Source organism: Bufo gargarizans, chromosome 6, assembly GCF_014858855.1.
Source record: "Bufo gargarizans isolate SCDJY-AF-19 chromosome 6, ASM1485885v1, whole genome shotgun sequence".
NCBI classification, from domain to species: Eukaryota; Metazoa; Chordata; class Amphibia; order Anura; family Bufonidae; genus Bufo; species Bufo gargarizans.
Genome location: NC_058085.1, coordinates 21,256,720 through 21,269,151, shown reverse-complemented (window position 1 = coordinate 21,269,151; position 12,432 = coordinate 21,256,720). Strand labels below are relative to the sequence as shown.

Below are 12,432 nucleotides of genomic sequence, written 5' to 3'. Positions count from 1 at the left end.
TGCAAATCTAAACCATGTTCTGGCAAGAGAGTAGATAAGCTGATTGGATTTGGACTGGGGCAACTTGTAGAATGCCGATTTTGGTAACCAGAAAATTCCATATGAATACACTCCGGAATAAAAGGATGCAGTCTCAGGGCGAGGAGTTTGGCATAAAGTTTAAGATCAACATTCAAAATGGATATGGGCCTGTAATTTGAACAAGCAGTAAGGTCCCGCCCTGGCTTGGGTATAACTGTTATATGCGCTTGCAGGGCCTGGAACGGAAAGGGGCAATCCCTAGATATAGAGTTGAAAGTAATCGCGAGGGTAGGGGTGATTTCTTCTTCTAGAACCTTGTAGAAACGGGGTGACAACCCGTCAGGGCCCGGACATTTACAGACTTTCAAATCATTAATAACGCATTTGATCTCCGATTGAAGTCACCCTCCAGAGAAGTCGCAGCATCGTTAGAAATACGTTTAGGGCCAAAGCGGGAGAGATAGTGTCGCATATTTTCTTCCGAGTGAGAGTTGTGTGCCCCCTCCGCAGGGTGTAAATTATATTAAGTTGAGTAGTATGATCTAAATTCCGCTGATATCTCGGACAGCGCATGAATTAGACCTCCTGAGGAAGAATTTAGAGCCTCTACATGGGTCAAAGGAGCTTGAGGGTGAAGAACCCTAGCAAGCCACTTCCCACTCTTATTATTGTATTCAAAACTCCCTTGTTGCAATTTGTCTCTAGCACAAAGGGATTTTTGTTCTAGGATCTGCAAGATTTGCTGTCGTAAAGGGGAGATATCCGAATTGAGGACAATAATAGGACATACCTTATTCTGGGCTTCCTTGCGATCTAATTCAGACAAGAGAACTGACAATTTATGGGTACGTTCCTTCTTCAGCCTGGAGCCATGCGAGATGAAGATGCCCCGCAGCACACATTTAAGGGCTTCCCATTTTACCAGAGTGGGGGTAGGATCATCTTGGTGGTCCAGGCAAAAATCTTTTATGGCCTTCCTGACATCAGCTAGACAGACAATGTCATTTAGTAAATTGTCATTCAAACGCCACGAAAATGATCGTGGGTGGGTATCTTGACATGCAAGAAGGCCATAAACTGGTGCGTGATCAGACCAAATGAAATTGTCAATGGAACTTTTAGGGCTGGAATCTAAGAGATTTTGTGATACAAATAGCAGGTCTAGCCTCCCATAACTATTATGGACCTGGGAGTGAAAGCTATACTCCCTGATGCCTGGATGCAGAACACGCCAGAGATCAACCAACCGAAGAGCTGATAGCTTGGTTTTGAAATTTCGGAGAGACACCGAGGAGACTGAGGACCTACCGGAAGATGCGTCAACGTCAGGATCCATGACCAAGTTGAAGTCCCCACCAAGAATGATTGAAGACCAGTGTGCAAATCTGGAGAGCCGTCTCAAGAGTCTGGACCCGAAGGAGGTTTGGGCCTGGTTGGAAAAATATACATTGGCCACAGTGAACACATTTTGATCGACCAAGAGCTTCAGAAAGAGGAATCTACCATTAGGGTCGATATCAGAGGATATAACGGAGTGCCGTAGGTTTTTATGGAGCGCTATGGACACCCCTCTGGCCTTACTGGTGGGATTGGGGCTGTGGAACCAAGAATGGTAGTACCTATTGCTACACTTCGGAATGGAAGAAGCCTTAAAATGGGTTTCTTGGAACATGGCTATCATAACCCTCTTTTTGTGAAAACGATAGAGTATCTGACTCCATTTCTCAGGCTTATTAAAACCACGGACATAATAGGTACAGAACGAGATAGGAGCCATCTGTATCTTATGATAGAGCACACGGATCTCGGAGGTGAGTAGCTTGGATTAACTAAGGAAAAAGGGGACAGGAAGGCACGCTAGGTGAGTTAGACAGACGTTTAGACACAGGACTCAGGGACACAAGAATGGGGTGAAACAAAACGGTAAAACAAAAGAGCCAGAGAAAGGGGCTCAATGAAATACTAAGTAGTGACACTTGTCACAAGCGACAGCAGGGCTTGCTATCCCTAGTTGAGGGAGGAGAGGGAAAGGCCCAGAGCCGCCCTACTAGGCTCGGCGGCAAGTAGTGATAACCTTAAACTAATAGGACAGGACATGCAAAACATTATGATGAAAGAGCACAGTATAGAATAGGGCCCATAAAGGGACCCCCATAAGGTGCGAACAGCACAAATAGAGAAAAGGCAGAAGGCCTATCATAAACAAAGACTAAACAAGGCATTAATCAAATCTCTATAAGCCATCCGTGGCTTGGGACCTCTGGGAGGGCCTCTGCTGACTAGGTGAAGCTTTCTGCCATTGTTCCCTGTGCGGGAGGGCAATGAAGTCCCTTGGGCATGGCCAATCTGGAAGCTTCACTCGAGGCAGGTCAAAGGTCGACAAGAGACGTGGCAAGTCCCACAGGGATTTGAAGACTGCAGATTTTCCACTTCTGTGGAGGCAAATAGCTGGAAAGGATAACCCCATCTGTATGTTATGTCATTGGATTTGAGCACCTCCAAGAGCGGCTTCAAAGCTTTACAGAGCATCAGCGTACGCCGCGCTAAGTCTGGTAAAATCATGATCTCCTTGTTTGCAGAGGAAGCAAGATCAGCGTTCCTGGAAGCTTTCAAGATCGCCTCTTTGTCTTTATAGAAATGAATCCGACAAATAATGTCCCGCCGACGTGAGGGATCAGCGGATTTGGGGCCTAGAGCTCTATGAATTCGGTCAATTTCTATAGGTTGGTCCGCAGGCCTAGACAGCAATTTGCCAAAGAAAGAGGTCGCCTAGGGTTCCAGATTTTGTGCTTGAACTGATTCCGGGAGGCCCCTTATACAGGCCTTCTGTTACAGTTTTCCAAGTCGTCCAAGTGAGCGAATATATCTTGTATTTGATCGGTATGCTCAGAGAGGACATGTTGATAAGATTCTAGAACTGTAAATATTGGTTCCTGGTAGGACTCAATGTCATCCACCCTCTGACCCACACGTATGAGGTCTTGATGTAGGGCCTCTAAGTCCTGCTGGTGGGACGCCTTAAGCTTATGGAACTGAGAGTCCATCTCCTTTTTAGTGGGAAGGGCTCATAAATGTGCCTTCCAGTCCCATTCTCCACAGTCCCCTGAGGCTTCCCCAGGGCTCACTGACCTGAGCGGCTGGTCAGCAGAGCTGCGATGTAGGGGTGAAGCGGGCGATGTGGCTGAGGCCGCAGACATGGCTGGCGATGATGAAGAAGCACCCGATCGCTGACTGCTATCCACAGCGTGGGAGTCGGGGGTGCAACAGCACACAGGGGACCTGGGCAGCTGAGGGGTAAGTGGCTCCTGAACCGCTGGCCGTGAGCGGGATGAAGGAGCTAGAGCTGAGCACGCGGGCGTTCTGCTACATACCGCCGCGATCTTAGCTGAGTCGTCTCCCTCCCCGAGGTCCTCAGGCTGGCTGAGCTGGCCGAAGAAGCGGGAGATGGCACCGGAGGATGTCTGAGAAGGCGCGGGGTTGACGAGGTTCTCCTCCTGCGTCCCTTAATGGGGGTGAGATGTCCCGTAATGTCCTGTAGAGCGGTATAATGACGGAGCTGTTCGTGAGCTCAAAGAAAGCACTCCTCACGGCGCCATTGGCAAACTCCGCCCCTCCTTGATCATTCATTATTACACCTTATGGGAAAAGGTGATAAATTTTTTTTTAAGATATGGTAAAGGTCGGCTCACCCCTGATTCCAGCTGGCAAGGTGCTCCACCCCGATGTCGTACCCCGATCACCAGAAATAAAGCAAAAATAGTTGAAAGGATGGGCACTCTAATATCTGGATCCCAGAGTAGGCAATATGACAGTAATTTATTTATTTATAACAATACAAATGTCAACCAAAACAGATCAAAATCCTATTAAAACACAACAGATAAAATTAATAAAATTAATAAATATACTTGATAAAATATGCTGCAGAAAGATCCACTGGTATTACTAATAAGTGGCCTAATGGCAGCCGTAGGTTCTGATTATGTACAGACTATATTGCCAAGTATATTTGACTGCAATCGATTAATAACTCCACACTGTCGAATAAAACGTGAAAATAGGTGACCAGTGCATAGAAAGTATAAGAATCAAAATTGGGTGATAAAACATAAACATTATTATGGGTAGGTGCAGTATACAATAAGTGTTCGAATGGTTGCGGTAATCGGCAACCATGCAAAAATGACACTAGAGATTTGTCCTCAAGTTCAGTCTTTCTGAATATAACAGAAAAATTCCTGGGGGTCGACTTAGTATTCCAGTATCTGATCCGAAAAATATACTCTGTTATACAATGTATCAGTCCGGCAAGTCTCTGGTTAACACCGCTATAGAGCACAGCAGCGATGATTCAATATTTCAGTAGTGAAGCTATAGAGCGATAATATATGCACATATAACCAGTTGGTAAATTATTTTGTTACTCACATGCGGACTTTACCGTGGCGTCCCACGTGGTGGAAGTTCTGGGTGGAATATATCACTGGGCCCCAGACAGCATGCGGCCAAGCTGTTTAGATACAAGCTCCTATGGTATATTACCGTGCTTTTCCAGGTCCGGCTGTGAGTGGCAGTGCTTGGTGGTATTCGCTCCGTTCCACTACAGGTTCACCTTAGGTATCCTTAATTGGGATACGTGCTCCACCTCTCTTTAGTGCGGTCACGTACATAGGTGGCTGCTAAATGGCCATAAAGCTTTTTTATCCTAGAAAGCGCTTTCTTTTGTCCAACATCAAATGGCAAACTGTTGCGGTTTATAGTCAGGTCCAATCGGTCCACGCCAGACGCGTTTCGAAGGGTATCCACCTTCTTCCTCAGTGGTTGTTTTTATTTATTTATTTTTACAGTGTTCACCTGAAGGGTATTGTTGTTGTTTTTGTTTTTTTTTATAGAGCAGATCGTTACGGATGTGACAATACCTAATATGTCTACTGTTTCTTATTTATTTAAGTTTTATACAGTACATATATAATAGCATTTATGAAACCGAAATGATGTTTTAGTCTCAAGTCTGAGAGCCATATATTTTTTTACCGATTGCCTTAGGTAGGTTCTCATTTTTTGCGGGATGAGGAGATGGTTTGATTGGTACTACTTTGGGGGGTAGGGGCAGTGGTAGCAGCAGTGGAACTCAAGGCAAGTATAAAGCAGGTAATCTGGAGGGGGCTAGGAAGCACATGATGACATATCGCAGTTTTCATGGCAGGGAGGTTGAGGACTATTATAATGATTGTGTGTTGGACAGGATCTGGGAGCTAGATCAGGGTACTGAGAAGAAGGTAACATCAGAGGAAGAGGATGGTGGCAGTGGCAGCAATAGAGAGTGAAGGCAACATACAGTTAGAACCTCCCAAAACCTACCAGGGCCAGATCTGCTTCTAGTATTGTCAGCTTGGGAACTGGTGATGCTGATGATACTGTGGTCACAGGCTGAAAACGTGCCAGACATAAAACAAGCTCGGCTGCAGCTAGCTCTGTGTGGAGTGTGCAAGTATCTCCTGTCTGGCAGTTCTTCTCCATGGTGCTGGAAAACAAAAGTCATGCCCTGTGCAAGATCTGCCAGATTAAAATAAGCCATGGGGGTGACAGAGGTGTCTGTCAGCTACCACAACAAGAGATTCCTCCTTCTCCCGGTCTCCTTTGTGGCAGCCAGGCGGCATCCACGTGCAGTACTGTGTCCAAGTCATCATCAGTTACTGCTCCTCCTGCTCAGACTATGCCTCCTCCTATTCTGTCCCACCATCAGCCATAGATAATGGAATGTGTGGTCAAGAAACAACTCTGCTTGCACAAGTTGCTGGCGGTGCAGTTTCTGTGGTACCACTTTGTGGATTCTGTTGCCTTTAGGGGGCTAATGGCATGTGCTCAGCCTCACTAGAAGTTATCTAGCTGGCATTTTTTTTTTTTAAACATCCCTGCTTTGTACTCTCAAGTGGCGGTGAATGTAGGCTGCTCCTTGCAATTGTAGCTGTGCAGCAAGGTGCACACAATGGACACCTGGAGCAAAGGTTACGGACTGGAACAGTTCATGCCTTTCACAGCCCATTAGATCAATGTTTTTTGCAGCGAGGCAGCACTGTAGCAAGAAGGCCAGGTCCTATTGACACCACCACGTTTGTTCCAACACCAGGCACTTATCGGCCTCCTCCATGGATATCCTCCTGTCCCAAACAGAAGCAGGGCAGAACATCGCTCCCTCTCCCCCTTTTTCCTATCATGTGAAGCGTTGCCATGCCGTTTTAGAGCTGATCTCCCTGGGTGATAGTAGCCACATAGCCAAATACTTTCTAAAGTGCATCAAGCAGCAAACAACCGCGCTGGCTGTCTCCTCACCTAACTCCAACTGGGCAAGGTGGTCAGAGACAATTGCAGGAACATTGTGGCTGCTTTGTGTTTGGGAGAAATAACACATGCGCCCTGAACGATGCACGCGATAAATCTAGTCGTGCAGCGTTTGTTAAAAAAAAGTACAGAGGGTTTTGGAAGGTGCAAATAATAGTAATAATAATCATATAATATAATCGTAATCAGTTCTCACCTCTCCTGTCCTTACACTATAATCAGTGATAAGCAGGGTGTTCTAGTGGTGATAGATAATCATTTCTCACTTCTCCTGTGTTCTCCGCTGTCCCTTATACTAGGTACAGTATCTTCATGCCTGCAGTCATCCCAAAACTGGTAGACAGAACAGGAAGACAGCATTATTGTTTGTTCAGGAATAAGTATCTTTTCACACGTGCCCGCAGCCTCTACTATGGAAAGAGTCATACTTACCTGCTACCCTTAACTTTGGTTATGTGTGCCAGCTCCTGTGTGTCTATATTCCAGTAAATGTTGTTTGCTCCCTCGCTGGCACAGGCATGGTCACCTGCTTTACTGCAGCCAGTGACTGGCTTTAGTGGTGATGTGTTTCTTGTGGACATGTTACCCCTGAATCCAGTCATTGGCTGCAGCAGAGCAGATGATTATGTCCATTCCGAGGAGGTAAACAAGCCACGGACCGAAAGAACTTTAGCTTACCGGCTTCACAGCCCTGGGGCGACCAGCAAGGGCAACAGGTGCACAAACAATGTAATGTTATATACACACAATGTAATGTTAGGGATGGAATATAAGGGCTACTCTCCCTGCATTGCAAACTGGTTGGAATAACAAAGCAATCAGATTGGATTTATACAGGAGACCTGCAGATATTTGGGTCAGATAACTCCTGCTGTCCGGTCATTTTTGGTTGTCTTTTCAGGTCATATAAAACCTTCCACACGACTTCTCCAACCGTCTGATGACTTCTACAATATTTCTTTCACAGCTTGTGAATCCGGGTGAAGATCTGAACAATATTATTCTCCTAGAGACATATGTGAGGGGTGATGAGCAGAGTACAGAGGACATTCCTACAGATAACCGTACAGGTGAGTAGTGACCACTAAGTAAAGCAGAGAAGACTCGCAGATTCTGCTTATACAAATACAAAAAAATAGATATATTGTGCAATGTGGGAATAATGATATTACAATTATTATTATTATTGATGAGTATATATGAAAGTATAAAGGAACAAACTTAAATATCACATACGGAGAGACTTGTACACAATAACAATTACTAATAATTAGTACTAATAATAATAAAGTTACTTCCAAGACCATTGGGAGACGCCATATGGAGTAGGAACACTAGATGTCTGCAGGAGTTCCTACCTTTAGATGGACACCCTCATCTTAGGCTGGTTTTACAGCGCGTTCCTACGCGCTGTAAAACGCTCAACAAGGAGAAACCAATGATTCCCTATGGGAATGGTTCACACCTGGGCGTTTTACAGCGCGTGCGATCGCGCTGTAAAACGCCCTACGCTCAAAAAAGTACATGAGCTTCTTTGGGGCGTTTTGTCGCGCGTTCCCGTACATAGACATTCGGGAACGCGCGACAATGGGCGTTCGCTTGTCTCTGTATGCCCGATTGTAAACGCCGGTACAATCGCGCATACAGAGCGCTCCATTCGGAACGCTCAGGTGTGAACCCAGTGTTACGGTGCCGTCCTACTCGGAAGTGTGACCATACACTCCATCTGAGTGCTTTCGTCTGGGACCAACCAATTTCCCCGATAGAAGAAACACTAGCCCCGTGTCCCCTGATGAATCTAGGGCTAAATATAAATAGATGAAACGCGTTGGGGGACACACCATACTATTTGAGCACGTCTTTATAGGTTTCTATGCACCCTTTGGCTTTACTGCCCTTTGTTTTTGAACTGTACCTCTACAACATAATACACACTGACTCCAAGATTAGGGCAACCTGTGCCACCACGACTGGTGAGCCTCTCCAGTACCCCATCTCTTTATACCGGGGGGTTAGAGAGAACCTGACAGGAGCAAGATCTCAGAAAAACCCGACTGATTGCCTCATTCTACCATGAGTCACGTGTACATCTAGTTGTACTTACTGGTAAGAGATACAGAAACAGGTGTGGGGGGGGCACACTTCAAAAGGCAACACTCAATGGGATAGTGATAATACAATTTATTCTAAAATTTAAAAAATTTTCTTTCACTATTGCGTGGATCAACGCTCACTCTAGACACCGCCAGGCGCGTTTCGGGGTCTCAAGCCCCTTCCTCAGGCCACTGAGGAAGGGGCTTGAGACCCCGAAACGCGTCTGGCGGTGTCTAGAGTGAGCGTTGATCCACGCAATAGTGAAAGAAAAGAAAGAAAGCCGGCAAGGAAAGAAAGAGACGCTGAATAAACAACATTGAGTGGAAGCTGACGCTTGAGAGTGACGTCACACGAGCTTGCATCCGGTCCCCTTGGTTACCAGGTCACGTGGGACGCCGCGTACAGGCAGAAGCACACCACGTGGGACGCTGCGGGTGTGCGGCCTCCTGGACCAATGCTACAGCAGCGGTGACGGGTAAGACCGGGCTCGTTTGGAGCATCAAATTCACTGTATGTAAAGATTGTTGAGCTCATAACTACGGGCCGCATATTAGAAGCACATTGGACTGAACAGGCCCATCATCGGCTCGGTTAGTGGACGCTAACATATGTATTTGCTTCACATACTTGTGGGACATTACCCTCTGTAGCTCCACATGCTTGCGGGACATTACCCTCTGATGCTAAAAGGTGCTGGACATTCTGCTGGATATTATTGTGGACAGCATTGCGTATTGTGGTAAACAATTTAAATTGCCACAGCCATCTGGCGGATACATTTTATTTGTCAACTGTGTGTACATTGGATTGGAATGGTTCAGATTGATGTACCATATTTTATGTATGTTTTAGGGGTATGCTCTTAATTTAAATTTTAGAATAAATTGTATTATCACTATCCCATTGAGTGTTGCCTTTTGAAGTGTGCCCCCCCACACCTGTTTCTTTACACGTACTTTGTTTTTTGGTCCTAAGGGTGGGACCAGGGGGTGTGCACCTTATCCATATAAGAAGAGGGTGAGCCACTGGTTTCCATATATCTTCACTTTTGGTAAGAGATACAGTTGCAAGAAAAAGTATGTGAACCCTTTGGAATGATATGGATTTCTGCACAAATTGGTCATAAAATGTGATCTGATCTTCATCTAAGTCACAACAATAGACAATCACAGTCTGCTTAAACTAATAACACACAAATAATTAAATGTTACCATGTTTTTATTGAACACACCATGTAAACATTCACAGTGCAGGTGGAAAAAGTATGCGAACCCTTGGATTTAATAACTGGTTGAACCTCCTTTGGCAGCAATAACTTCAACCAAACGTTTCCCGTAGTTGCAGATCAGACGTGCACAACGGTCAGGAGTAATTCTTGACCATTCCTCTTTACAGAACTGTTTCAGTTCAGCAATATTCTTGGGATGTCTGGTGTGAATCGCTTTCTTTAGGTCATGCCACAGGATATCAATCGGGTTGAGGTCAGAACTATGACTGGGCCACTCCAGAAGGCGTATTTTCTTCTGTTTCAGCCATTCTGTTGTTGATTTACTTCTATGCTTTAGGTCATTGTCCTGTTGCAACACCCATCTTCTGTTGAGCTTCAGCTGGTGGACAGATGGCCTTAAAGGGTTTCTACCACCAGAAATACTGTTATGTAGCTGACTGACATTAGCGATGCGCCCATGTCAGCACTACATAACAGTATGTTTCTAACGTTAGTCCCTGCAGTCGTTTTTGTTAAAATGCACTTTTATTATATGCTAATGAGCCTCTAGGTGCTATGTGGGCGTAAAATCAGCACCTAGAGGCTCCGTCCACTCACCATGTATTCCGCCCAGGTCCTGTGTTGTGCCCGCCCAGCTCCTCTTGATTGATGCCACTGTTCCCTGCATTGTTGGCGAAATCCCGCGCCTGCGCCGTTCACTTCTGTCTTCGGCGCAGTGAGTGAATGATGCGATCCTGGTGCCGGCTTCCTCACTGCGCCTGCGCCGACTACGTCACAGTGAGGAAGCCGGCATCAGGAGAGCGCCCTTCACCCACTGCGCCTGCGTCGAAGACCGAAGTGAACGGCGCAGGCGCGGGATTTCGCCAACGATGCAAGGAACAGTGGCATCAATCAAGAGGAGCTGGGCGGGCACAACACAGAACCTGGGCGGAATACAGAGTGAGTGGACGGAGCCTCTAGGTGCTGATTTTACGCTCACATAGCACCTAGAGGCTCATTAGCATATAATAAAAGTGCTTTTTTAACAAAAACGGCTGCAGGGAATAACATTAGAAACATACTGTTATGTAGTGCTGACATTAGTGCATCGCAGTGGAGATGTCTGAGCAGGGAAGCGGTCGGACATTCACTGCGCATGCGCCGAATACAGCCGCGCACGGCGCATGCGCGTGAAGTCGTCCGTTTGATGCATTCCGGAGCAGATGGGCGGGCTGGAGGGAGGTGCTGAGCGGCGGCATCTTGAGAAGGTAGACCGATCCTCTAGGTGCTAATGACGCCCCCATAGCACCTAGAGGGTCATTAGCATATTAATAAAAGTTCTTTTTTTAGGTAAACGGCTGCCCCAAAAGCTATTATAGCAGGATAGTTTGGCAGAGCAGACACTAGCGGAGCGCTAGTGTCTGACACCTAATTATGTGAAATCCAAGTGGTAGAAACCCTTTAAGCAGACTGTGATTGTCTATTGTTGTGACTTAGATGAAGATCAGATCACATTTGATGACCAATTTGTGCAGAAATCCATATAATTCCAAAGGGTTCACATACTTTTTCTTGCAACTGTATATGTATTTGTTGGTGCTACTTTACCTTATTGTAGCACTATATTCATATATGTTGCAGAAGTTATGAATAATAGGCCTCTGTTTGTCTTGGGGCCTGTACTAAGAGAGACATGTATCTTTGTTTCTAACTTTTTTAATGGGTTTATAGTAAAAGTTAAAGGGGTATTCTCATCTTCATGATCAGGTTTCAAATGTTTACACTGGTCCCATACTTCATTTTTCTAAATTGCTTCTATTATTTATAATGCACCCATTTAGCTAAATTGCCTTCCCACCTACCCCATTGTTTACACTTGGCAACCCATAGATACGGCCACCGCTCCACGTCGCATCTGTGGGCCGCGCTTGCGCAGACCGCACTTAGTTTTCACCCAGGCAGCCGGTCATTCCCACAAAAGTGCGCACGTCTGCTACAGAGCCGTGCATGCGTTTTTCATCTTTCTTCATGGGAGAGAATTGAGGAAAATTAGCGGAGGAGCAGGGGCTTTGTGATCTATTGGCAGCATTCAGCAGCGCAGCCCTGATCTCCTCAGTGAGTGGTGAGGAGATCGGGGGTGCGCTGCTGTTTATAACTATGAACTTGGTATCGGGTGACGGCAGCTGGCAGCTGAGCCGGAGAGGCGGGGAGGTAGTGCAGAGAGGAGATCCCGGGGAGAGAAGTCGTACTGCTGTTGCTGCTGCTGCCACAGTCCAGGATTTTGACCCTGAAACACAGGTGTCACTGACAAACAATCATGGTAATGGGCACAAGAGGCTGTGAGTAATGGACTCTTTATATTTATGAGGTCTCCGTACAGATGGCGAGCTCGCCTCAATGCAGCAAGAAACCCCCCCCCCAATAAGGATTATTAAAGTGCAGTTTAACCCCTTAACCGCCGACATGCCAGCGAGGACTAGAACCAGAAATAATTAATCGGGCCAAACAGTGCGACTGTAGGCTGAACGCTGTGTATAGGGGAGGCCGCAGGATCCTCGCCATGGGATCCAACTACAGATTAGGGTATTGCATTCTAAGCAATTTCCTTGTATAATAAGGGTGGAGGAGTAATAGCAGAGCTGTCCTGCCGGCCATTTACAGAATACAGGCTGCCCTAGACAGCACTCGCTAGACGGTGAAGGGCACAATGATGCCACTCAGTTCTGTGCTGGTATTATTCCTGCGTGTAAAGGGGCCACTCTGATAAT

General features: G+C 46.2%; 1 pseudogene; it reads left to right on the top strand.

Moving 5' to 3' along the window:
- Positions 1-12,432, top strand: part of LOC122941895 — a 128,427-nt pseudogene that overhangs the window by 102,808 nt on the left and 13,187 nt on the right.